The sequence below is a fragment of the Otolemur garnettii genome, unplaced genomic scaffold (assembly GCF_000181295.1).
Source record: "Otolemur garnettii isolate 467f Iridium unplaced genomic scaffold, OtoGar3 scaffold00011, whole genome shotgun sequence".
Classification (NCBI taxonomy): Eukaryota; Metazoa; Chordata; class Mammalia; order Primates; family Galagidae; genus Otolemur; species Otolemur garnettii.
Window position 1 is genome coordinate 32,029,877 of NW_003852406.1, and position 26,043 is coordinate 32,055,919.

The 26,043-nt window shown below is 45.4% G+C and overlaps 1 protein-coding gene and 1 pseudogene across 1 annotated transcript in view; both read right to left on the reverse strand.

The window, feature by feature from the left end:
• LOC111723410 (cortexin-2-like) overlaps positions 1 to 19,946 on the reverse strand; it is a 57,402-nt gene extending 37,456 nt beyond the window's left edge. Inside the window, exon 1 of the mRNA XM_023510063.1 lies at positions 19,745 to 19,946. The gene's annotated coding sequence lies outside the window, so the exon portion shown is untranslated. The remainder of the gene's footprint in view (positions 1 to 19,744) is intronic.
• Positions 19,947 to 21,592: 1,646 nt separating this feature from the next.
• LOC100950884 lies at positions 21,593 to 22,831 on the reverse strand (annotated as a pseudogene).
• Between the last annotated feature and the right edge of the window lie 3,212 nt (positions 22,832 to 26,043).

Sequence of the window (26,043 nt, forward strand, 5' to 3'; positions counted from 1 at the left end):
AAAAAAAAAAAAAAGAATTCAGGTCTTGATCAAATTAAAAAAATTCTAAACATCCAGGGAAGGACACAATCAATAGAGCAAATAGACAACCTACAGAAAGGGAGGAAGTATTTGCCTGCTAAAGAACTGAAAAAGGGCTGATAACCAGAATCTAAAAGAACCCGAGCTTATTGGTAAGAAAAGATCAAACAACACCATTAAAAAGTAGGCAAAGGCAAGAACAGAAACTTTTGTAATGAAGATAGACAAATGGCCAAAAACACATTTAAAAAAAAAAAAAGCTCAACATCTTTAATCATCAGGGAAATGCAAACCAAAACCACAGTGAGATATCACCTAACTCAGACATTTTAGGAAATAGAGCTGACATTTCTACTCTGATTGTCATTTTTAAAATCCCATATCAAAAAGTTCCAAAGCAACAGATGCTGGTGTGGATGTGGAGAGAAAGGAATGGTCATTCACAGCTGATGGGACTGCAAACTAGTACAACCTCCATGGAAACTTGTATATAGATACCTTAAAAAATGAAAAAGTAGACCTACCATTTGATCCTGCAATCCTACACTAGGTATTTACCCAAAGGACAAAAAAGACATTTTATAAAAAAGACACTTGCACTCAAATGTTTATAGCAGCACAATTTGCAATCACAAAAATGTGGAAACCGCCCAAATGCCCATCAATACAAGAGTGGATTAATAAAATGTGTTTGTATACTATGGAATACTAATTAGCCATAAGAAAAGATGCTGACCTCATATCCTTTATAAAAACCTGGATGGAAATGGAGAAATTCTTCTTCTTCTTCTTCTTTCTTTTTTTTAGAGACAGAGTCTTAGTTTGTCACCCTCAGTAGAGGGTGCAGCTCACAGCAGGTCACAGCAGGTCACAGCTCATAGCAACCTCCAGCTCTTGGGGTTAGCCAATTCTCTTGCCTCAGCATCCCAATTATCTGAGACTATAGGCACCTGCCACAATGCCCGGCTATTTTTTTGTTGCAGTTTGGCTGGAGCCGGGTTTGAACCTACCACCCTTTGTATATGGGGCTGGCGCCATATTCACTGAGCCACAGGCGCCGCCCAATGGAGACATTCTTCTAAGTGAAGTACAGCAATAATTAAAAAAACAAACACCAAACGTACCCAGTACTAAACTGACACTAGTTGTTCAACACTTATGTATAACTACGGAAGCAAAGCTCGATGGAATTCAAGTAGGCAGGAGGGAGAGGAAGGGATAGGTAAATTTACACCTACCAGGTACATTGCACACTTTCTGGGTGAAGGGAAGACTTATAACCATGCCTCAAAATATACAAAAGCAAATTATATAACTGAGATGTTTGTACCCCTGGAATATTCTGAAATTAAAAAAAAAAAAAAAGGATTCAGTTTCTGAGACATAATACCCAGGCTCAGAGTCTGGTGCCATGACTACCAGCAGTATGACTCAGATAAGCAATGTAACTTTTTCAAGTCTCAGTTTTCTTATCTATAAAATGGGGATAATAATATCCCAGTGAATCTTATTGGATCTCTGAGAAGAATAAATGAGAATGTATGTCTAAATTACCTGGCCTAGTATCTGCCATAGAGTAAAATAAAATTTTACTCTATAAAAGTATAAGCTGTTTGTACTTTTGTTCTTACGGTTTCCCTCTCTGGGTGCCCATCTTCCAGTCTGGCTGGACAAGATGCTCCTGCCCTCCAGACTTCAAAGCATGCCTGGCTCTTGCTGATGCCTTCTCCAGAGCATAGTCCCTGTTCTGCTTTGACGAGGGGGCATCCCTCAATGGCTAAGTCTCCCAAGGAGCATTACTCCCTGCCCAGAGTGAGCTGGGGGCTGTACCACACCAGGCTCAGATTGTGCTCAGATCCTGCCAGCCCTCAGAGGCCTGGGGGACAGGGGGTTGGGGAGCTCAACAAGCCATGCACCCCACAGTGACTCAGACCAACAACATCAAGCCACAAGCAACTGACTTGGCTGTCTCAGGGAGTAATTAATCTCTCTGAAATTAATGGACCCACAAGGGCAGGCAGCTGCAGTGGCTGTGCACATGTCATAGGATTTATTTGCATCTGTAAGATGTTTATCAGGACAGACACATCTCTGTGGGTGCCTGTAGCCATTGTGAATCCACAGGGCTCACCCAGGGGTTCCATAAGTGCTCAGGAATGGGGTCACCATCATGGGGGTCCCTGCCTACTCCTCCATCCCATCCTTCAGAACAGAAACAAGTCTGCTGTGGAGAAGCTGAGTGACCTTGAACAAGTTACTGAGCCTGGGTCCTAACCAGCAGAGCTAGCCCTTGCTTTGGAGGATTCAGGTCCCTTGTGCAGAGCATCAGGCAGAAATCAGAAAGCAAAGAAACCCCAGATGTCTCAATTCACTGCATTTCAGAACTTCTTGGGGGGGGGGGAAGGATTTGGGGACAGGGATTGATTATGGAAACCTGACATTTGGGAGGCTGTTCCCCTGAGACTTGGGCATTTGGATTAAACATGGAAAACAAATGATTAAACATGATTATTTTAACCCCAGTGATGTGCTAGATTAGTAGGGCGATTAGGGCAGGAATGGGTAAGAATCAGGGCCAAGGCAGGGCTGGGGTGGGTTGGGATGGGCTGTGTACTGTGCACAAGTCCACAATTTGAACATGCTCTTTTGATGGTGCTGTGTTAAGTCACCTGTGTTAAAATGTCTGAAATGCCCCTTTTATAAAGTGACCAGATTTTAATATTGGTAAAGCGGGACACCACCGACGGAAGGTGGGGTGGGAGGGGGGGATTGTTGCTGGGGGGGGCGCAGGACCTGACAACAATGCAAACTTTGATAAACAGTACTTGATAATCAGTTCCCAACAATTATTTGTTATTGTTAAAGTTTAACATTACAAAATTAACAAAATTAATATATAACTCATATCCTGGCGAAATAGCCACATGGCAGCTAAAAACTGTATATTCGCTTCCTGTTCTTCCACGTTCCCCAGCTTGTTGTGCATTCTTTCCAAAAATCGGGACTTTTTTAAAACGCTGAGGGATGCAGAACAAATTGTTAAAAATCGGGACTGTCCCGCCAAAAGCAGGATGTCTGGTCACCTTACCCTTTTATCAAAACTGCTGCATGGAGGAGTCTGCCCTCCCACCCTGGTACCCCAACAGTGCATAATCACTCAGACCAGCTGTGGACACAGGCCTGCCGTGTTTTTTCCTCACTTCTTGACCTTGGCCTTCTCCAATGAGGTAGCAGAAGCAGCAGACTGAGGCTCGGTCCCCCAGAGTTTGAGTAGCGGCTCTGCCCCTTGGTGGCTGCGTGACATTGGGCAGGTTGCACGACCTCTGTGTCTCACAGCCAGGCTCTTCCTCTGCCCCCCAGGTGGTCTTCCTTAGAGGACGGTGGAGCGTGGACTCTTGCACTAGTTTGGCTATAGATCCCCAGACAGGACTCCCTGCCTGGCCAAGCAGGTGGAGCGTCAGTGTGCTGGGGTCCTGTGTTCCTCCATTCAGAGCGCCCATTGGAGTCAACCCTTAGGTGCTGTCAGGGACCTAACAGGGAGCCTGAGCCCCAGAGGCCTGGAGAACTTTCTCTTTCTGGGAGGTGTCGCGAGGACAGCTGCAGAAGGGACTCAGGGCGGGCGCCTCCCCATCCGAGGCCCGGGCGTGCACGCACCGCCTGGAGGAGCGCTGGCCGCCCGGCCGCCTGGGCGCGGCTTCTCAGAGGGAGGCGCCCTAAATTGTGCTTATTTGCATAACCTACTTGTGGGCTTGGTTGACAGGAACAGAGGCGTACTGAGAGTGGCACGATGAGACTTTGGAAGGCTGCAAGGGAAATCAAGTCCCAGTTTCCATTTTCAGCCTGTCCTTTCTCTGGGGGCCGGTGCTGTCAGTTGGACATCTTTACTGGGTATCCCAAGATGCTGCTCTCAGCTCACACGATGGGCATAGTGTGGTTCTGTAGGTTAAGACCCAGAGCCTCCTCCCATTCATTATCCACACAGGATCCTACCAACACCTCCCAACCCCCAACAGGCTTGAATGAGGCTCTGGCTCTCCTCCGGGGGTGGCCTGGAGCAAATCTCTTATCCCTTAAAACCCCAGCTGTCCGCAAAACGGGGCTCCAACAGCAAGTCCCTCGTGGGGAGGTGGTGGGCACTGGGAGAATGAATGCAGGTGAGGCCCTGAGAAGACCGTCTGCTTCCTGCCCCTAGCAAGCACCGCACCAACATCCCTCAACCAGCTTTCCAGCTAGACCTACCTTTCCTGGGAATCCTATGAGATCCTGCAGGTTCAGACTCTCAGCACCAGTGTTCTCAGAACGTGTTTGGTGGAACAGGCGGGATCACCCTGAGTGGTGTGGGAGCGCACCATCATGGCCCCTTTGGGACATCCCCACTGCCTTAGAACAGGGTAAGGTCAGGGATGGAAAACCAGCCCTTGGCCCCCTGCTTGTTATTATTTTGTGTTAATCTATCATGCATGCAGCCCCAGTGCCTGTTTTTGTGAGGCCCTGAAGATGAGATAACACTTTTAAATGGTTCAAAAAAAATAAAAGATTGAAATCATGACACATTGAAAATCACATGAAATTCAGATGTCAGAGTCCTTCTTCCTTCCTTCCTTTCTCTCTCCTTCCTACCTCCCCTCTCTCCTTTCTTTCTTCCTTCCTTCCCTCCTTCCCCCCTCCTTCCTTTTTTTGTCTTTCCCTTTCTCTGACTCCCCTTCCCCCCACCCCCCCACAGTGTCTCACTCTGTTGCCTCAGCTAGAGTGCAGTGGCATCATCATGGCTCATTATAATGTCAGACTCCTCAGCCTCCCAGGTAGCTGGGACTAGAGGTACACACCATCACACCTGTGTTTTTTAATTTTTTTTTCTTAATTTATTGAACGGTAACTATGTACGTTAATGCACTTCTGGGGTACAGTGTGGGGTTTTCACATGCAATCTGAAATACTTCCATCAAACTGGTCAACACGGCCTTCATGTCATTTTCTCAGTTATTGCTTTAAAACGTTCACATTCTACTCTTAGAAAGATTCACCTGTACCCCTATAAGATAAACCTCAGAAGTGATCCCTCCAAACCCCCTCCTTCCACCCATTCCCCCCTCTCCTCTCCCTCCCCCTCCCTGTATTCTTAGGCTATTTGGTTATAGCTTTCATATAAAAGGTATAAATTAGTTTCATAATAGGGGTGTGTACATTGGATACTTTTTCCTCCAGTTTTTTAATTTTTTAAGATATGAGGTCACACTATGTTGCCAAGGCTGGTCTTGAACTTCTGGTCTTAAGCGCTTCTCTCACCTCTGCGGCTCTGCCTTCTGAAGCCCTTTCCACTCAGCTATTACTTTCCAGATTCCTCCTGAGCCACACAGCCCTCTGTACCCAGGTGTTGTCCATGGTCTCTTGCTGCCCACCTCTCCATCCATTGTCCATGGTCTCTTGCAGCCCACCTCTCCATCCTATGCCAGATGGCCCATCCCAGATGGCTGCATTAATCAGCTGCAGCTCCCAATTGTCCACAGAATCAAGTCCAACTGCTTCTGTCAGGCATTCAAGGCCCTTTTGTTCTCCCCTCCTATACAAATCCCCATGATAACTCAGCTTCTCTTGTCCATTGTTCCTGAACCAGGAATGTCCATCCTCATTAATCAGCACAAGTCTCCAAGGCCTGGCTCAGTTGCCACCTTGACCAGGAAGCCTTCCCTGACTTCCCGCGTCCTACTTCAGAGGTGCATTTACCATGAAGCTAAGGGGACTCACGATCCAGAGCCCTTTACTTGCATGGACCCTTCTAAGACCCTGGGAGGCATGCACCCAAACAGTATGTTCACATGATCATATATTTTCATAAATTTTTCAAAGGCATCAACTGCATTTAACGTAAACTACTGCCCCTTTCTGTCCCAACACCTTACCACTGGGCTCAATTCCCCTCCAGTCTGGAGGCCTTTGCAGATCTACAGCATTTGAGGGATCAGGCCAAAGAGAAGTTGAGTTTGGGCTACATTTGGTTTGAGTTTGATGGTATATATTTATCTGGCTCTTAGAGACTTTTACATAAAGCTGTCACCTAAAACAAGGTTTCATGGGCTATTTATTAAGTGGCAAGGAGGATTCAAACCAAGGTTTATCTGCTGGCTAATGATTTTAAGAATATACTCCACTGGCTTTCACAAGCTTTGAGACCCACAGAGAGGCCTTTGGTTCTGTAATTAAGGGAAGGCAAGTCTATTTCCAGAGCCTTTGCCAGCAGTGGACTTTGCTTCTCACTCCCGACCTGGTCCTGTGAAGTCTCTAGACCTTCACTTCACTGTCCCCTGAGTTGGCCTGGACATTCCAGACCATACCACCACCACCCCCCACCCCACCTGGCCCATGCTCTCCCCACGGTCTGAAATACTGCCCTTATTAAATTCCTGCTGGTTTGACATGAAATACTGTCACCAATGCAGTCAAAATGGAGCTCTTACCCCATTACTCTAGTGGGGACATCAAAGACAGAGTGTTTGTGACTACCGTTGATCCAGAGTAGTAATGACAATTTGTTAGTGCCTAAAAAAGTTGGACATGCCAGAAATCTTACAGCTCATACCTGAAAGAACTTCGATAGAAATTTCCTCAAAAATAATTTTAGTGAAAAGATGCCATTCTAAAGTAAGTCAATGAAAATAAAAGAATGATCAACTATGCAAGAAGACCGACATTTCTATTTTCTATAGAAGTGAATTTACAAAAGTAGTTGAATATGAAGAGCTCAAAGTAGCCAAGAAAGGGGAGGAGTAAAACTATCATAAAGGTGGATTAAACAAGTAGTGAACTTAAAAAAGTTATGTTAAGTTTTTATGGAAATTGTGATGTCTATAGTATTTTTATCTTTTATATTTAAAATGTTTTAAAATCTTTTTTATTATTTGTAATTTGTAGTGACTTATTTTCTCATCCTATGTATTCACTTTTGTACTTAATTTTGTTTTATAATTTTGCATTACTTTATTAAGGCGGGCTGTCCAAATGGCATAAACTTGGGTCCCTTATCCCCAAGTAGGACCAAGTTTTCTCTCTCTTTCCAACTCTATTGTTTTACCTGTTCTGACAGGCATCCCAGATGGGGACATGGCTTGTGTCCCCTAATAGCAATTCACAAACCTGCACTATTTGTTAAATTGAATTGCACATTTGAGTTACTGTTGTATACCTGCCAACATCTCCCCACCCCCCTGCCAGATAAAAAGTTCTTAGCAATCAGTTTCTAATAGGTGAAAGTCTCTCTGGACGACTCCCTTCTGGAAGTCCTGAGAACTTTCCAGATCTATTAAAGGGAACGGGATTTCAGAAGCTAATTTGTGTCATATCCTTTCATTGATAAGAGTTCTTGAAAATGCATCTGTTTAATGGAGACACTTTGTACAAGATATAAACATCAGTGGCAAATGTAAGTAAAAATAAATCCAATGAATCAAGGCTTAATAGCTTTTAATGAGGGATGTTTTCTCACAAGCAGGCAGCAGAATGAATCCAAATCCAGGTCCTGGGGCTTTGCCAGAACCCAGACACTCTAGAGGCCGAAGCTGGCTGCCTTTGGTTTCTACTCTCCTCTGTGCCAGTCCTCAAGGGGAACCACTGGGGAGACACATTCTACTGAGACAAGCTCTACTGCGTAGAAAATGCTGAGACACAGCAAATACCAGCTGCTGTTCACAGAATCCTTAACCCAGCATTGTGCTACATCCTCACCATGGTCTGTTATCCCCAGAGATGGGGGCTCTTGCCAGCCAAATGTAACTAAGAGATGGAGCTGGGGAGCTAAGCCTGTGTTTGTGAGCAACAAAGCCCCAGAGCGTGACTACCTGCTGCCAAAGTCAGGGTTCAGGGGCTCAGGGCAGTAGGAATGTGTAGGGGCATCATTTGAGATTTCCCACTAAGAGACATCCTGCTCTGGGAAGGTGAGTGGGGCTGGGAAGGGGAGAAGGCAGCAGGGAAGGCCTTTCAACTCTCTACTGTGTAGATTCCCTAAGAGCAGTGGGAGTCCACCTTGCTCCTTCCCTACACCGCCTACTTTTCTCCTCCTCCTCTCTTCCTTCCCTTTCCTTCTTCCCTCCCCTCCTCTCCCCTTCCCACTCCTCCCTCCTTCTACTTTCCTGACTTCTGCTCTTTCTTTTCTCATACATGGTTCTCCAGACCCAGTATGGACTGTTCCCATTCCATGCCTTTGTTCAACAGACCTTTCTGCTAGGGAGACCATTCCCCATAGGAAATCTTTCAAGGCCAAGTTCAAATACAACCTCTTCTGATCTTAACTGCCCCGCTCCCTTGGGTTTCTGATGAGTCTTGGCTTTATATGCTCAAGCATGTAAAGGCTTCAGCAGCCATGAGGTTGGGAATGCCCCCATTAATCCCCCATTCTCTGCCTTGGTACAGTCTGGGTGCCAGTGGCCAAGCACAATGAGGACAGTGAGCCTGGCTTGGCTCTGCATCCCACCTTCCTGCATGCAGCTGGGGGCGCAGAATAGGCCCTCATGTCTCTGGAGATGGTGAGTGCCCATGGAGGTCAGGTGTACTTGCCCAAGGGGCAGCAGAGCTGCTCCTTGGCACCCCTGTTCTGCCCACAGCACCTTAGGCTGAGCTGCTTCCTAGAAGGCTGCCTAGTGCAGACTGGGGAAGGAGTAGCGGAAACACCAAAGTCAAGTTCTTCCCACCCCACCAGTAAAAACCCAGGTAGGCAAAGCTATCATAAACCCTTTCTCATGTCTCCCTTCCCCACCTGGAACACTCTTCCTGCCACATCCCACTTTCCATTCTACTAACACCCAGGTGAGCTGGGCAGGACAGGGATGAGGATTCCTGTTTTTTAGAAGCAGAAAGTGGGGCTCAGAGAGGCAAATAACCGGGGGTCTGTTACTGTGCTCTGAAGGCTGAGAAGATTGGGGGGGCACCATATGGAAAGACAGAGAGGCTGAAATGTGAGCTGCATCCTGGCCACTTAGAGTGACTGCCCCCTCTGCGAGAGGCAGGAAGGCAGGAAGGTCCTAAAGGGAGTTCTCATAGTCCAGGTGGGGATGCTATGTGCTCTCAAGACTTGGTGGCAAGTTGGATGTCTTTGAAATCTGTGGAAACCCTCCTGGCCCACAAGTGGGGGCTCCTGTAGCCTGGGCCATAGGTTAAACAATTTAGAAGCCTTGACGTGCCGGGCAGGAAGGGGAGGCCCCATCAGACTCCTCTTCAACCAGAACCACTCTGAATCATCTGTTTTCTAAATTGGGGAAGCACAGGGGACTGTGTTCGAAAAATGTTCCACCCCTCCAAGTTTCAAAATATGCCAGGCCAGAACTCACTAGTCAACTCACTAGTCAACACCAAGGTTGCATCTAAATCATAGGTCAGAGGATGGTGGGCCTCTGGTGGACCTGGGCAAAGAGAGTCTCACGTTTGGGCTGGATGGTGGTTTTAATTTTGAAAGTTAGTTCTTACAGCTCTTCACATAAAATGTGGGGCTTCTGCTTTTGGAAGGTTGTCCAGCTCCACCCAGGTTGCATTTCTGCTGAGCCACATGCAGCTGGGGCTGAGTCTTTGGCACCCCTTTGACTGTTTATGGGGCCACTTTCCTCAGTCTGTACTGTTTCCCATAGCTGTGGTCCCCAAGCCCCAGGCCAGGGATGGGCACTGGTCTATAACCTCTTAGGAACCTGGCCGTACAGCAGGAGGTAAGTGGAGGGTGAGCAAGTTCCATCCGTGCTAACAGCCGCTCCCCACTACTTACATCACCACATGAACTCCAGCTCCTGTCAGATGGGGTGGGGAGGACAGCCTTGGATTCTCATGGGAGAGCAGACACTACTGTAAAATGTGCATGTGAGAGTCTCCTTATAAGAATTGAATCCCACTCCTATCTGTGGGAAACTGTCTTCATGAAATCAGTCTCTGGGGTGACAAAAAAGACCGAGGATTGCTGTCCTATGGTTCAGAAACAGCCTGAACCTGGGGCAGTCATTTCCATCATCTGCTGAGCCTCAGCAGGCACTTCATTTTGTCACCTCATGTGTGTGTAACTTTAAAGAAGCAGACCAGGAGCTAGAACCTGTGATCTTTGTGGTATAGGGAGGTCAGGACCCTTGTAAGAGATTTCATCTGTGCCCCCTTGGGTTGCAGCTCCTTCCAGCCAATCTTCTGACTCCTTGGAACCCCCTCCTTTCATTCAGGAAGGAAGCAGAGAGAAGCACCTCTGCCCTTCATGGCCTGGCTTTGGGGGCCCTCTCTGTGGCCTCCACATGGCCCAGGGCTAATGCTTTGGACAGAGGCATTAAAAGAATTCAGACTATTCACCATCATCATCATGCTTCCTTCATTTAAAGCCAAGTTCAGATACAAAGGCCTCACCGTCCTTGCCCTCATGAGTAAACCATGCCTCCAACTACGAGCTGGGGTGGTGAGGTAGAGCATGCAGGTGCACTGTCCTGCAGGGCTTACCCACCAATCCCGAGTCTCTGTGCCCTTCTCATGATAACAGAACCATGGCACTCCCTCTTCTAGGGCTGCTGGCTTAGACAGAGCCGCCAACACAGAAGAACATTTGGCATGAGGGGAAGACAGTGGTGGATTCTGGGGCCGGGTGCTCTGAGGCACCTGGAGGGCCATGAGGAGTTGCACTCCACATCGCCCAGGCTTCTGCCTTCTCCTGCATCTCTGCATCCATGGAGAGAGGTCTTTTTCACATCCTGCTCACCCAGGATGTGGCAAATGGGGAGAACAATCCAACCATAGTTAATTAGTTTTTCTGCTCTGAGTCCTTGAAATCATCTGCTTATTTTCTGCTGAACATAAAATAATCCTACTCATACTCTCTTAATGCCTTCTTTCCTCTGAGCTCATCAAGCAAGATTTAAATAAACAGATATGGGCTTAGAATTTATGTCCAGAGCCTGTGCTCAGGACAGTGAGGGACACGTTGCTGAAGGATACATCACAGTGAGCAGAAGGTGTGATGAGTCTTAAATTATTCCTCATAAATTGAACCACAAGGAGACACAGCCTGACAAGGGCTGGCTGGGAGAGCCACCTAGACAAAGCCAGACTCCATTCTCCCAGGTGGACATGCATCACACACATAAGACAGAGTCTCTAGTTCAGGACGAGTAAAGACCACCCTTGTTGGGGATCAGGTGGGCTCTCCTCTGAGCTGTGCAGAGGGCTCACCAAAGAGAGGTGCAGGGCAGACCAGCCAGCAGGGACTGGAGGCTTTGCATAGTTTGGCCGTGGGAAAGAGCAAATCAGACTTAGACACTGCTTTCTGTGGTCAGAGCAAAGGTGATATAAGTGACAGGGAGTTGTATTTCTCATATGTTTCCTGGTGATGCAATGGTGCTGGCCCATGGCCTTGTGGGCTGGATCTTTCCCACATAGAAGGTCAAGTTCAGCCCCCAACACTAGCAGGCTTCCTATACTATGTAAAGTTCCTTTAGGCACATGGTCCCATCTGCAGTCCGGCAGCCTCCTCTGAACTGGAGCTGAGCGTGGTGTTGAGGGTAGGGCCTGGCCCCAGTCCTTGGGCTTTGAATCCCAGCCCAAGTCCCAGTTACCACATCAGGACTTTGGCAAAGTCCTTCACACCCCTGTGCCTCAGACCTCTCATAGCTACTCCAGCCTCGCAAAGGCAGGTTCCACAGACAGGGGTGATAATTCCAATACCAGCAGCTATTATTCTGTCCCTCCTCAGGTGAAAGCTCACAGCAAGAATTTTGGAGCCTCTGATGCCCCTCAGTGCTATGGACATCGAGGCTTCCAGGCTCTGACCCCAACCAGCACTGTCAGCCACATTTGCCTGTAGCAATCTTGAGTTAACTTCAAGTAAATGCTATTCCCTAAGAGGCTATTCTGGTTCTTTATTTGTAAAGCAGTAATGATCATTTATTTTGCTTACAAATCTGAAGGGTAACTGGGTTCAGCAGGGCGGTTCTCCTGAGGACTTCTCTCATGAAGTTACCTTCAGACTGGGCTGAAGGGACCTCAGGAAGGTCCCTTTACCCTTATGTGTGGGGTCTGAGCTGGGGATATTCCCACAGCTGGGGATCCTCAGACATATCTCTCTCTTTGGGGGCCCTCCATATGGTGGCCTCAGGGCTCTCAGGGCAAGTGTCCCCAGAAAGCCTGGCAGGAGCTGTGTGGCCTTTCCTACCCTGGCCCCAGAAGTCACATAACATCACTTCCACCGCGTTTTTTGCATTGAGGCAGCCAAGAAGACCCAGCTAGGTTCAAGGGAGAAGGGGTGTGGACTCCACTTCTTGGTGGCATAAGTGTCAAGAAATTTATGGATATATTTAAAACTACTCTGAGGCTCTGTTCCTTCCCACCCCTGTGTCTTTCTGCCACCACCCAGTTTACCTGAACTGCCACCTGCCCATCTCGGCTACCCAAATCCTGCCTGTTGCTCAAAGCCCTTGTCAAACTCCACTCTCTCCAAGATCTGCCCTGGATGGCCTCGTGCTACCCAGACACCCGATCTCAGTCACCAGTGTTCCTCACCACAATATGTTGGGTTTCATTCTCACAAATTCTGATTTTGTAGCAAAAGCTAAATACATGTAAACAACACCACCACCAGGAGGTCAAAACTGAGGGAAGTACTAACAATAAAATGTTATATGTCTGTGATTATAGATAGTTGATATTCTCTTCTTTTAATTTGTTTCTCTTAGCATTTCCATAACTCCCACATAGCACATCTGTAATTCATATAATCAGAAAAATATTTTTCCCAAAAAGTACACATAAAATAAATGGTAAATATTTCCTGTTCTGAGGACAGTTGCGGTGGCTCACACCTGAAATCCTGGCACTCTGGGAGGCTGGGAAGGGAGGATTGTTTAAGTCCAGGAGTTCAAGACCAGCCTGAGCAACAATGAGACCCCCCTTTTGTAAAGACCCCCCTCTACAAAAAAATGAAAAAATTGCTGGACGTTGTGGTGGGCGCTTGTAGTCCCAGCTACTTGGTAGGCTGAGGCAAGATCGGTTGAGCCCAGGAGTTTGAGGCTGCTGTGAGCTTTGATGACTACATTCTATCACGGATTATAGAGCAAGACCCTGTGTCAAAAAGCAAAGAAAAGTATTTCTTGTTCTGAATCCAAAGGACACAGATATTAAGCTATTAAAATCTCTGTCCTCCAAAGAAGCAGATGGTCTGTAATTCCAAAGTTCACTTTATATAAAGGGTGAGACAAAATGCAGTAAAACAGATTAAGGATAGAGAGAACCTTCCCAACATGTAGGCTGAAAGTGGAATAATTCTGGACTTTTATCACAGAGGAGTAAGGGTTAAAAGACACAATGGCATCACATCTGGGCTTGCTGTTTGTCCTTCTGTGATTTTCCAGGCACAGTGATGATCAGAGCTACGTCAGCCTGGACAGGGAAGCTCTGGCTGCAGGCCATGCTGACAGCCGACTGCGTTGTGACATTTGTGAAAGCAGAAAATTAGGAAATGCCCTTGTGTGACGCTCGTTACATGAGCTAACGTGTGTGTCTCTCTGAGTTTAGAAGGAGAAAGAGAGCTCATGTTTTTCTGTCTGGACAGAATGAGCTATGGACCTCGGGGAAGTTTTGAGTCAAGCAAGTGTGCAAACTGTGTTAATTTGGCCAAGCTGGGTCAGTGATTCTCCAACATTAGACTCCAAAGTTTATCTCACCTAATCTCTCACAGAGTTTATTAAAAATGTCCTTTACCAGCTCTGTGCCAGGATATGCCAGTTTAGGGAACTGGGGTAGAGTTGGAAGCCTTCCAGCTGATTCTGGGGGCATTTCTCTGCTGCCTTCTCACCGTGTAAGGTGCATTCTCACAATCAGATTCAGATGCCACACATGTTTCCCCAGGCCTGTATGTGACAAGCATGGAGCTGGTTAGTTTCACATATACTCATCAGTAAGCTCCTCCTAAAACTTGGAAGGTCAGTATTCTGCTCTCCATTCTGCCCCCCCAAGAAAGCTGCAGCTGAGAGCAGTGGGGTGATGTGTCTTTGGTCAGTGGTGGAATTAAGATTTAAAGCCAGGCCAGGAGAATTTGGCAATAGGAGGCCCCCATATTTCCCTAGGTGAACATCTCCAAGGTCCCATAATTTGCGAGTCTACCAGCTATGGTACTGATTATTAGATCTCTCTCACACCCACCCACTCACCATCTTAGCAGCATTTCACATGTAGCAAGCTCTTTCTGTAAACTGCCTCTCTTTCCTCATCCCCTGTGCTTCTGAGGTACTTCTAAGAGGGAACCTTTAGTTTTGTGGGAATAGTCAAAGAGTTCAGTTCTTTTAATTTAACTTTGGTTGCCCGTCTGCAGCACAGGCAGAAGTCCCCTTCTTGCAATCACAGGTGGGGAATGCCTCTGATTTGTGGGGTGGGACAGTCCTGGAAGGGTGAGGGTAATAGTGGTAGAGGAGGGATTCCATTGTAGACAGTGGTCTTACCCTTGGGACCCTCAAATCCCCGCACTAAGATAGAAACCTGTTAACCTTTCTGATGTGTACCCTCAGAAACCAGAGAAACTGCTGAAGAACGAGGCAAATTCTAGGAGAGCTGGACTTCACTGGGCATGCATATTGATTAGCAATAATGTTCTTGTTCACTTGGAGATGTGGCCACCAGGGAGAGGCAGGATGTTCACAGATTAGTCTGCTGAAGGCAGTAACTTTCCTCTGTTCTTCTGCAGACACTGAGAGTGAAGATACTAACATTTTAACTGGGCCACAAGGAAAGGGAACACATGCTTTGACTATCACTGAACAATTCTGCTCCATGAGTTGAATCCAGAATGTCCATTTATTAAACCTATTGACCCTTTAAAGACAAGCACCCCTCCAAAACATCCGTGAACACTGAAGGCAACAGACTGTTTTCCAAGTGGAAGGTTGTCTTAGAAGCTGAACAGCCATACTGTTGACGGGGACGTGCACGGCAGGTCCAACCCATTTTCTCCATGGACCTGGTGCTTGCAGCTATTCCCCCTCCATGGGGCCTCAATGCTGTGCCAGCCTGAACTGTTTCCTCTCAGACACAAACCAATCACGTCTCATGTCTTGTTCTCTCTGATGTCCTTGCTCTCTAAGTCACACCTGGTGGAATGAAGGCAGGCCCATGTGGGCACAGGTGTGTTCCCTTGGGCCTAACAGCACTGTGTCAGGGTAACCTATATTTGTTATGGGAGTCTTGGGGCATATTTGGCTCATAGGGGTAGTTTTTACAGATGCCCCTGTGGCTTATAGCATGGGCAGAGGAGGCAGGTGAGGAGGGAAGGAAAGGTACATGGGGAAAGGCTACATTATTCCCCTGGCTTAAAACTCCTCAGTGTCTTCTCATTGTCTGTGGTACCCAACTGAATACCATTTCTGGAGCCAACTCCAGGGAACTATTGAGAAAGATTCTGAGGCCTCATTCTGGCTCCATGGGAAGGAGTACCATGATTGATTAGCAAATGTCTACTCTAAGCCAGAGAAGGAGTCTGACAAATGCATGCCATCTATTTGCAGTCTTCTAGAGCACAGGGAGCTCCACGTGAGCCACAGAGAAGTCAGGGTAGCCAGAGGAGCTGGATCTGATGACAAAGGCTGTGCAGCACAGGGCCCTTTTTGGCTATCAATGTCAACCTCTAAATGACAAACAGGTGTCATTGTGCCTGTCACCTCTGGCCAACCCATGGTGGCCACCTGAGTGTGAAAGTTCATGTCCATGGGAAGAACACTGTGTTGTAGTTACCCACATCTGCCACCAGCCTGGACTGCAGGAGTGGCAGCACACTTCCCTGTCTTGACTTTATGACCTTGCTCTGACCTCAGTGATCCTTCCTCAGGACGGGGATGGAATGCCACTGTGGGAGGCTGCAGGGTTTTAATGGGGCCAAACACTAGGAGTCAGATCTTCTAGGGAAGAATACAAAATTCCCATAAAGACAGAGTCTAAACTCTATATTGAATATGAGATGTGTGCCTTGAGGCCATTTACTGAGACCCCAGGGTGATATCTTATGTCACCTGTAAGTTTCAGTGGGAAAGCCTGAGAAGCTCTAGTTTAAGTGGGAAAGTGCCCTTCTTTTTCATTCCTTTGTCTTGGCCTGTTCTTGCTACATGATTGGGAACAACTTGCGGACCAGGATGATGCTGTGGCCCTGAGCAGAGGGCCAGGGAGGCATAGTTCTGCTTTCATACTAGACCTTGAGCGAGGGGCAAAAGCAGTCCTGAGCCAGCACCAAGGCAGGACACCACTAGGGGGCCTGAGGCCCAAGCTTCCCTGGAGGATGCTCGTTTGCATGGAAGCCCCTCTGTGCAGCAGGGGTCTATGAAAAGCCTGTGGCTCTCGGGATAAGTGGTGGAATGAGGATCCTGGGGGTAGGCATTCCCACCCAATCCTTCCCACCAATGACATTGTCTTCCTAGGTCTTCCCAAGTGGGCTCCATCTGGAGGGGCTTGAAGCATCACAGTCACTGGGGCACAGGAGGAACCCTTCTGGGTACGTCCAGGACACAAAGAGGAAATCTACTGAGCACCAATGTCCACTGTGAAGTGACAGGAGCAGACTATGGAAGGGAAAGGTTCACAAGGGTGCTTGTAAAGCACCCACTATGTGCTAATTCTTGCATCCTTCAACTATGATTCCCACAGCAATCCAGCAACGAAGGTGATACTTCTCTGAGTTTATGTTTATAAATGGGAAAACTGAGTCTCAGGGGCAGGGAGGAGCTTCCAGGAGATAACTGATAGAGTTCTAACCATTTACAGAGGGCCCAAACATGAATTCTCATTTAATTTAATCCTGACAAAGTGGAGCTGTTAATCATAGTTAAGTGAAGCTAATTTTTTCTTTTGTTTTTGAGACAGAGTCTCACTTTATTGCCCTCAGTGAGTGCTGTGGCATCACAGCTCATAGCAACCTCAAACTCTTGGGCTTAAGAGATTCTCTTGCCTCAGCCTCCCAAGTAGGTTAGACTACAGGCGCCTGCCACAGTGCCCAGCTATTTTTTGTTGCAGTTGTCATTGTTGTTTAGCTGGCCCGGGCTGGGTTCGAACCCACTACCCTCGGTATATGTGGCTGGTGCTGTAACCACTGTGCTATGGGTGCCGAACTAAAGCTACTTTTTTTTGGTATGTTGATGCTCTATCAAAGATATTTCTCTCTGAGCAATCTCATGAAATAGGCACAACACAGGTGAGAAGAACATAGCCTTCAAAATGAGATGGTCCCACTTTAGATACCAGTTCTCCCACCTCAATTAATCCTGGGTAATTCCAGTAGCTTCTCTGATCATTAATTGCCTCATCAGGAAAATGGGGATAATAATTGTTACTCTGAGAATTAAATAATGGGATATAAAAATGTTCAGTACATAGTAAGAGCTTAATAAATGGAACTGAATTTAAGGTATTTATTACCCTGGGGTTTTACAAGTTAGAAGACTGAAGGTCAAAAAGGCAACTTGCTTAAGGTCATCTGACAGTGGCAGAGCCAGGACTAAATGCTCATCTGTCTGACACAGTGACTGGGTTCCTTCTCCCTTTATGTGCACTGGATAACTGATTATCCCCGAGTAGATCCCAAATCATCAGGAAACACACAAATTCCCATTAGCCAATTCTCTGAATGTGGAGGGCACATAACACACTTTAGAAATATTTCCTTTCAAAGCAGTTTAAATAGTGGAACATGCTGTCACCTTTAATAGTGAACATTAGTTATCTAAAAATTCATTCACATGGTCCAGTTCCAGAGTTTTCAATGCCAAAATTCAGAGCCATTGTGGTCTATTTTTCTACATTAGAACTTATTAGAAGATGTAACCTCAGAGTCTTGGAACCCTGTCAATTCTGTAAACACTGTTCTTTCTATTGTGGCCAGACAGGATAATTTAAGGACATTTTCCTTGATATCATTTCATTTTCCATTTAAGTCATGGAAATAGTATTGAATTTGAACAATTTGCTACAAACAAACCACCTTAGGGCTGCAAATTTTGAGCCGGTGCTATGATAGTGTGCCCTGGTAGTGTAAATATTTGTGGGAGAAAGATTAACTAGCAAGGCAATATATTCAGAATGGCTGCTTCTATCATTAACCCAGCAAGAAAATAAACTGAAAAGATACACAGTTCTTTATATCATAAATTACAAGCAGAAACCTGACTTCCATTTGAGCTAATTTTTTCAGGCTGAGTAAGATTCACATTATTTTTTAAAATATCCCCACTTCCCCATAACCTTGTTTATTTTAAATTTACATCTTAAACATGTAATGGCCAGACATTTTCTACATTTTCCACACTTTTTTGAGTTCAGAGACACATTATACTTCATGCACTTATGACTTGCATTTTGTTCATAAATACAATAATGAATAGTATTACTGGAAAAAGTGATTGGGAAATCAATCCTTTGGAACAAGAATATATGAATGCAAAGCTTACACAGATAAATGAACAGCTTCCCACAATTTCTCTTTTGGATAAATGTCACCATTTGCTTCAGAACAGTTTTTTTCCTAAGGAGGTAAGGTTTTTTCTTCCACATTTGTCTTTAAAACTGGTATACACTTCATGCTGAGCCATCCCTGAAAATACTGCCTTAATCAAAATCCAATGTATAAATCACATCTAAAGCTTTGGGTGTTCTGGCTTTATGATGTTCTAAACCCACTCTGCAGGTTCACAAAGACTACAAATCAGATCATTACAGCTTATCTTAAGAGGAGCTCTTAATGTGGCTGAAGGGAGTGCGGAAGACTTGCGCTCCAGAGCCTCTGGGACCAGATCTCCTAATTCACTGGATGTATATTTGACGGTGAAGAGTAAGATTTCATCTGGTTGGAATCCTGGGAGGCTCAGGAAAACCCACAGGCTAATGAGGACCTTGCTCAGACTGCTCCCAGTGACAACAGCATGGGGACCGCCGTGGGACTTTTTCCCAGGCTGTTCTGACACTACTGTGCATCTAACGAGAAGGCGCACCACTTTGGATTAACAGTGTCCTTTCCAGAACTTTCCCCGTGGGCAACAGAGACTCTACTGTCAGATGAAGTTCTAGAACACATTCCCCCAAACATTCCCAGAATCATTTCTCACTTCTCCACTGACAATGGAAAAAATATTTGAAAGCTTGGATTAAGCTTTTTGGCATAGATGAGGACAAAATCCAACCGATCCGTGACGTTTCTTTAGAAAGGCTGCCACCAACAGAACTTTGCCCAGAAGTTACATCAATTGTGACCTTCATCAGGTACACTGAGAAATAGCACTTCTATTACTGTCGGTCACAAGAACGCTGAACTCGAGGGTTAAGCGCTGAACTCGACAGGAAGGAACTGCTAACTTTGATTCAGTTTTAAATCTCATCCCTCATGCCCTTCGAAGGGGCCAGGATCCCCACACCGGGAGGTGATGGCTCAGTACCGCGCCCGCGCCCGAACGCGGTGTCGCGCGTCTCGGGTTCTCGAGCCCAGAGCCCCGCAGCGCATCTGGGGCTGCTGCAACGCGGAGCCGGTGCTGCTCCCACCGAGGCAGCCGCGCCGCTCCAGCCCTTCCAGCCGAGCTGGCCCCGTGTCCACGCGGGTCCCCTAACAGCCTCGGCGGGGCTCAGCCTAACTTTGGCGAGCCGATCCTCCAAGCCGGCCCGGCTGCTGGGGACCCGCGGGACGCCCTGGCAGCCCACTGTGCAGCACCCCAGCCCGGCAGGCGCCGCAGCCGCGGGTCCCAGGATCTCCCGCAGTCCTTACCTGGCGAGGCCCGTCCCGTGCGGTCGCGGAGTCCCGGCCCGGCTGGCGCCCAGCCGGGGGCGGCCGCGGACCGCGGGCTGAGGCGCGTCCAGGCGCGGGGGTCGCGGGCGCGCAGGGCGCCGGGGGCGCTGCCCGGGCCCGGCTGGGCGGAAGCAGCCGGGCTGCGGCTGAGTCAGCGCCCCAGCGGCGCGAGCGAACCCGGGCCGGCAGCCGAGAGGGGGCTCTGAGCAGAGCCGCGGCCGCCCTGGCATTTTAAAGGCGAGGCAGCTGGACGCTGTTCAAGCGGAAACGCAGAGAGAAACTTCAGCCCCCGGGGCAGAGCGTTGGCAGCGCGGGAAGGGGACCCAAGAGCTCTTGAAGCGCACAAACTGATCTGGGCAATTCACACATGCTCTTCAAAACCATTCCCTTCACACACTCTCCCTTTATCGTTTATAAAGAAGAAAAAAAATCCAACCGTCTCAAAGCCTGCACTATGCTTACTAGCCAGACAAGTATTTCCATTAGAGGCAGGGGCAAGACCAGGAGACCAGTTTGGAAAGTCTGGTCAATGCAATTAGATAAGAGAAGGAAATAAGGTGTAAAAATACTGAAGTTGTGCCTTAAAAAAATTAAATATATAATATGTATATATATTTAATTGGAAAGCAGGAGAAAAACGATTGCTATTTGCAGTGGATGTCATCGTCTAGTCGGAAAGTTCAAACTGGAGAATGAGTGAAATAGTAGCCTTTTCCAATGAACTGACAGGTTACCACATTAACGTGTCTGGGCAACAGTGTTCTTGTGCACCGACTAGCCAGTTAGAAATGTGAATGAAAAATCCCATTCTCAGTAAAACCATAAACAGCTAGGAATATAGATTTATCAGAGAATATATTGTATTGTTAAAACAAACAACCCACTTCTATTCCGTACTGGGGACTAAAGAAGACTTAGCTCTTTATGGTACATATTGCAAGGGTACATGTCAAATTTATAGAGTAATAAACGTCTTAACAACAATTAAGTAAGTGAGGTGAAGGCTATGTTAACCAGTATGATGTAAGCATTCCAATTTTTTTTTTTTTTGAGGGACTGGTTCTTTATTTCAAAAAGACACATATCAATATTCAGTATCAAAACAGTTGCACTACTGGTTTTCTCTTTCTCCCTATTGGTCCCAAAGACACCACACCAAAGGAGAGTACATTTTGAGCCAATAAGCTGCAGGTGTACACCTACCAGGCCTCACTCACAGAAGCCTCACCAAAATGTGGGGACTGGGCAGGGAAAGAAACTTTAAAAGGTTTTCAGTACACTGCCAGCTCAAAGACTGTAGAGAGCTCTCACAGCCAGATGGGGTGCCAGGGGGCCCCAAACCAAATGAAGCAAGGTTTCAAAATAATATAAAATATTCAAAGTCTTGTACATGAGCTATTCAAGATTTCTCCAGCACAGACTAATGCAAAGTACAAGGAGATGGCCCTTTTAGACATAGCAGCTTCGGACCCAGAAAAGGGTAATAAGATGAGTTTCATATTGGTAAATTAGTGGCAAAAACATAATTTTCTTTAAGAAGGCAGGAGAGCAATTATGTGGTCCACCCAACATAAGGAGCACATGATCCATTCTCTGAGTCGTTGGCAAGGGGGTAGAGACAGGATAAAAATCTGGTCTCAAAGGTCTTACCATCTTAACTTGGTCACTTCTAATGAAAAAAATAAAAGTTGTCCAAAGATATCTTAAAGCTAAAAACCTTAACAGCATGTTTTTGATGTTTTCTTTTTTTTGGCTAACTCCTCCTGGGATCACCTTTCTGGTTTGGCTGGTACTTCGTACAGAGCAGTGAGGTTGTCTGTAGGGGAGTTTCTCCCTGGGCTCTGTTTGGTTCTCAGTAAGGCAGGCCCAGACCTTTTCCCCCTCTTCTAAGAAGAGGGCAATATGCATTAAGCTGAAAAGTCATCTTCCAAAAGTGAGAAAGGGATTAGACTGCTGCTTCAAGAGCTGGGGAAGTATTTGGAATGTTTTACAAATGGTTGCCACAACAACAAAAAGGTAGTTACAAAATGTGTACATCACAACATGCTTTTAAAGACATTTTGCATTGTACTGACATTCCCTTAAATGTTGTTCCCAAAGATGCTCAGCCTCTAGCCCAGCTGGAATTTCTGGGAAGAGACAGAGTCAGTTTGGTGAAAAAGACATGGCAGTAGGGTGGGCAGGGGATGGAGGGGGTGGCGAAAGGAGAAAGCAGCCTTCCAGTTAAAGATCAGCCCTCAGTTTAAAGGTCAGCTTCAGGCAGGCTGGCCTCAGGTGGAGTCAGGGTCGGAGGGAGAGCCTGCAGAAGGGCAGGACTGGGTGCTCTACATCTCATTCAGGTCAAGCAGAGTCTGGTCCAGCATCCTTTGTGTACAGAGGTGCTCCTCTTTGGTACATTTCAGTTTATCTTCCAAATCATCAATTGTCTTTCCCAGCTTGGCTACCCATCTCTCAGCAAACTCAGCCCGGGTCTCTGCCTCCTTGAGTTTATCAGTAAGAATCTTTATCTCTTCCTCATATTTGTCTTCTTTTTGAGAATACTTTTCTTCAGCAGCGCTCAGACACTTCAGGTTCTGGTCCATCAGTCTGATCTGCTCATCCATCTCAGCAAGGGAACTCCACCAGCTTGGCTTCTTCCTCTGTGCCTTCTAAGTCTCCTTCAATAATCACCAACTTACGAGCCACCCTTCATATTTCCTATCTGCCTCTTCTGCAATATGTTTTGCTTCTTTGAGCTGGATTTCCTGGAGTTCCACCTTTTCTTCATCTTTTAAGGCCCTGTTTTCAGTAACCTTCATAGCTCTCTCACTCTCTCAGCAGCTTTTTCCGCTTCCTCCAATTTTTGCAGGGCAGTGGCTAGGCGCTTTAGGGCACGATCCAGCTCCTCTTCAAGCAGCTGGATCCTGCGGTTCAAGAAGGCCACCTCAGCTTCGGCCTGCTCCCGGCTCGCCTTTCTCCCTCCACTTCCTGCTGGAGGCGCTCGGCTCTCTCCTCTGCATCATCGGCCTGCTGCTGCAGAACTTGGATCTTGCGCCTCACTGCCTTGATGGTGGTGATCCCAGCCATGGTGTCTACACCAATCCCGCTCACGCCTCGGCTCCTGCCTCCCCCGCTTGGCATTCTAGCCACTCCTCCAAGCATTCCAAATTGTATATAAAATCAGCACATTGTACCCCATGAATGCATTAATGTACACAATTATGATATAATAATAATAAAATAAATAAATAAATAAAGTTACCATAACATACCATAAAAGAATAAAAATAAAATATAAGCCTTATTTTGGTGCAGGAAGAAGACAAGATTGTAACTCCATTGTTTATCTGTGAATTCAATGCAATCTCCACGGTAGGATTTTCTCTTTACCTTGACAAGAGTCTAGGTGTCTTGTGGAAGATTAGAGAACCGGCAATGGAATGCCGATAAAGAAGAAAATAAGGGAAATTAGCCCTGCTGGATATTAAAATGAAAAAATGCACTCATGCATAAATAAATAAATAAAATACAACATTGACTGAGTGCTTACTATTTAAGGAAGTGTTCTACCTCTATTAGTGCATTTTATTCATCACGACAACCCTATGAGGAGAATAGTGATACTGTTGCCACTTCCAGGTAGGAAACGGAAGCACAGTAGGGCGTCACACCCAAGGTCACATGGCTAGAAGTGGGGGGCCAGAGATTAGATGCAGGTGTTGTGGCTGCAGAACCTTTGCACCTGGCTGCTTCCACATCCATCCCATACACTTCCTCTAGCACAAAGGAAAAATCAGCACGTTACTGACCCAGAGATGATTGTTCAGTGCAGCAGGATGAAAAGCCCCAAATTTTTGTGAGGCTTTTCACATCATTTTGTGATGCAGTGTTTAAGGTGGCACATCAGGTTGATGGAATAGATGAACTTTTAAATCAACGATACTGAAATAACTAATCATCATTTCCCCAGACCAAAATAAATTCCAGATCCATCAAATATTAAACGTAACAAAGTGAAGCCAAAAAATAATTAGATTATGTAGGTAAATATTTGTCATAAATCTAGGATTCTGAAAGCCTATTATTAATATTCATGAAACTATAAATGAGAAGACTGATAGATGTGATCATAAAACATCCAAATAAACTTATTTATGGAAAAAGACACCATAAACAGAATTCAAAAGTAAATGCAAACTGAAAAAGAAATTTGCTATATTATGACACTGGGCTTACTAAATTTAACAAATAGAAATGCAAACCCAGTTAAATTTGAATTCTAAATAGATTTTGAATCACTTTTTAGTGTTGAGTATGTCATTGTTTGTCTAAAAGTCAAATTTAGCTGAATGTCCTATATTTTATTTTTTTTTATTAAATCATAGCTGTGTACATTAAGGCAGTCATGGGGTACAGTGTGCTGGTTTTATATACAATTTGAAATACCTTCATCAAACTGGTTAACATAGCCTTTATGACACCCTCTTAGTTATTGTGTTAAGACATTTATATTCTACATTTAGAAAGATTCACATATACCCTTGAAAGATGAACCATAGGTGTGGCCCCACCAAACACCCTCCCTCTACTCATTCTCCCCCCTCCCCTACCTTCCCTCTCCCCCTTCTCCATATTCTTGGGCTATAATTGGGTTATAGCTATCATATGAAAGCTATAAATTAGTTTCATAGTAGGGATGAGTACATTGGATACTTTTTCTTCCATTCTTGAGATATTTTGCTAAGAAGAATATGTTCCAGCTCTATCCATGTAAACATGAAGGAGGTAAAGTCTCCATCTTTCTTTAAGTCTGCATAATGTTCCATGGTGCACATATACCACAATTTATTGATCCATTCATGGGTCCATGGGCACTTGGGCTTCTTCCATGACTTAGCAATTATGAATTGGGCTGCAATAAACATTCTGGTACAAATATCTTTGCTGTAGTGTGATTTTTGGTCTTCTGGATATATACCTAGTGGATGTCCTGTATTTTATCCAGCACCCCTAATATGACAGAAACATTTAAATGTAGGTAATTTACAAAGAACTTCTATAATTGTTAAGAAAAGATGATTATCCAATAGAACAAGGCCTAGAAGAGATGAGCAGGAAATTCATAAAAGAGGAAATACAAATGGCCAACAAACAAAACTAAATAGCCATCCTCTCAAGCAATGAAATAAATGCATATAATTTTAGAACATTTAACTTTTTACTTACAGGCTGACAAATTTTATAATATTGATGAAATTCAATGCTGGTGAAGGGTCTGATAAAATGGGCATTCTTTCTCACTACTTATGAGTCTGTAAATTAGTACAATATTTCTAGAAAGCAGTTTGAGAACGAATACCACATTGAATACTTTATGTATATAGCAATAAACCAAGAAAATTCATTTTCAAGAATTTATCTAAAGGGATCACTTGACAAGTGGACAAAATGGATGTAGCAGATGTTTATTGCTTTGCAGAAATAATTCATAATAGTAGAAAAATTGGAAACAACCTAAATATCCATTAATAGGAGATGGGTTAATGAAATATAATTAAATAATAATAACATGTAATGAGACTTTACTGGGATGCAGGCCCTGTTTTAAGAATTTCCTGTGAATTAAGTTGTTTTTAGTAATTCAAACACAATTTGAGCACTGTGAGTAGGAAGGTACTCTTAGCATCTTCACTTTCCAAAAGAGGAAATGGGCCAAAGAGCTAGGCATCTTTCCAGAGGTCTTACAGCGGGAAAATCGGGGACTGGAATTTAAAGCAAGCTCCAGAGACCTTGTTCTTAGATGTCCTGCTATGTTATGCCTTTAAAGGAACCTCATGATAGCTTGTCAAGGTGAATTCATCCATAGGCCAAAATGCTATGTAGTTATTAAAAATGACAATATAACTCTGTACTTATGACATAGATGATGTTCATGACATATCATCAAGTGAAAAAAAATTTTCAAAACCATGTATGTAGTACAATCCCATTTGTATGAAATTGAATCTATTTTTATATGGCTATGTAGAGAGACATAGAGAAATGGCTGCATGAATAATCACTAATACATTAATGGCTTTTCTTTCTGAGTGATGGGATTTCAGGTGATTTTTTACTTTCTTCCTTACACTTTTCTAAATTCCTTAGGTTTTACAATTATGGATTTTTTAAAATTAAATTATAGCTGTGTACATTAATGCAATCATGGGGTATAGTATGGTGTTTTCATATACAATTTGAAATATTTTCATCAAACTGGTTAACATAGCCTTCATGTCATTTTCTTAGTTATTGTGTTA